We start from the raw sequence: 1,922 nt of genomic DNA on the forward strand, positions 1-1,922 counted from the left end.
TGAGCGCCGCCACGCGATCGTCTCCGCGGCCTACCCGCTCGGGGGTATTTGCTACTTCCTGGCCCCGGCGATCCTCTGCGGCCACCGGCACGCCTGGTGGTTGCTGGCGTGGCTGCGGCGCGCCGACGACCCTGATGGGACGAGGTGGTATGCGCGGCCCCCCGCCCTCTTGCCGCCGATGATCTCGACGGGGAATTGCTTCCAGCACCTCCTCCTGCAAAGAAGCCAGCGAGAAAGCGGAGTCCAAGTCCTTTGGCTGATGTAATAACACACCCAATGCGAATCTCATGTTTAAGCCCTTCTAAGAATTGTGTGGTAAAAAACACAGGATCAAAAGCAGGGTTATGCGCTAACAAGTGATGCATGATTTCCTCAAATTGCAACATGTACTCGTGCACTGTGCCAGTTTGTTTCAGCAGACGGAACTGCCGAAGGTGCACCTGATACTGCTCTCTCCCAAATTTCGTGCCTAAGGCTGTATAGAGTTCATCCCAGTGCATCGATCCACTCCTAGACTCCTGAAGTTGCAGCCAGCGCGCCGCACTACCCGTGAAGTGTAAGGTAGCGACGCAAACCCACAGATCTGGCTACACACCATACACATCAAAGTATTTCTCGCATCTAGTTGTCCAGAATTACAGATTTTCCCCGTCGAACACCGGAAAATCAAGTTTAGGCAACGACCAGTTGGGGAAATGTGGCATGGGCGGGCCGATCTGATGCGGTATGGGCGAATCAGATGCACGAACAGCAACTAGAGCATGGGGATCAGCTAAGGACTTACCCTTGACCGGGGGCAGCAACTGGGTGGTGACCACCCCGTGTGCCATGCCCCCAGTGGTGTCGATCTCGCCGTGGCCTAACGGCCCGTGGTGCTCGCCGGTGTCGGATGCCGAGGCCGGTTGCACCACCGCGTCGCCCTCCGGGATTGGATTCGGTGGCGCCGCCAGGATCGGATGTAGCGTGATGCGCCCCACTTGCGTGCGCAGCTCGTCGACTTGTTGTTGAAGATGAGTGACAACAGGCCTCCACAGCTCCGACGACTGCTGGATCGCGTCGAGGCGAGCCTCGTTGGCCAGCCATCCGTCGTGGACGGCCTTGGCGAGGGCCGCGATTTGTTCCTCCATCGCTGCCGCTTGCCGCGTTTGCTTTGTATGGTAACATGGCTTGGGGTAGGCGGTCTCCAGATCGACGAGCTGGACCTCTGATACCAGATGTAAGGGAACCGATCTAGGCTACGGATCTGAGGAGGGAGAGCGAGCAGGGGAGGTAGGTGAGACAAAGGGAAGGAAGGGGATAAGGAGGAGGAAGATCAGCTTCTCTCCGTTCGGTTCAATTATGTCATATCATGCCTCACAACTGGCCACACTTGGCCCTTAAGTAACCACACGACTCGACTACTCCTCCTGGCTCAGTCCCGCCTCGGCTGGTTCGACTCCCGTCCGGTATGGTTCGCTGACCATGGGCCCCGCCGTTACAATTATGCCCTCGGCCGAGTGGCCTCGGGCGCAACTTGTGTTCAAAGACTCGATGGTTCGGGGGATTCTGCAATTCACACCAGGTATCGCATTTCGCTACGTTCTTCATCGATGCGAGAGCCGAGATATCCGTTGCCGAGAGTCGTGTGGATTAAATAGCTTTGCAACACAAGGGACGGCTAGCAAGCTAGCCATGCCCTCGGGTTAGGCACAGTGTTCCTTGACGCCTTCGGCGCCGTGGGTTCTTTTACCCCGAGCCACCACCCACTCCGAGGAGGGGAGGTGGTCGAGGCATTGGCCGAGCGACGGTTTTCACCGCCGCCGATGGATTGGATGACGCATGCGCGGTCTGTTTTGATCAGGGTCACGACAATTGGCACATCTAAATGTGTTTTAGCAAAACTGAATTTATAAAGCATCTGGTCTCCTTGTATTTTGGAATAA

The 1,922-nt window shown here is 56.8% G+C and overlaps 1 non-coding gene across 1 annotated transcript; it reads right to left on the reverse strand.

Annotated features, from left to right (window-relative positions):
* Positions 1 to 1,466: 1,466 nt before the first annotated feature.
* On the reverse strand, positions 1,467 to 1,622 carry LOC123117936 (5.8S ribosomal RNA). Its single transcript, XR_006457567.1, has one exon. It is a non-coding gene; the product is annotated as a 5.8S ribosomal RNA (ribosomal RNA).
* Between the last annotated feature and the right edge of the window lie 300 nt (positions 1,623 to 1,922).

Source organism: Triticum aestivum, chromosome 5B (assembly GCF_018294505.1).
Source record: "Triticum aestivum cultivar Chinese Spring chromosome 5B, IWGSC CS RefSeq v2.1, whole genome shotgun sequence".
Classification (NCBI taxonomy): Eukaryota; Viridiplantae; Streptophyta; class Magnoliopsida; order Poales; family Poaceae; genus Triticum; species Triticum aestivum.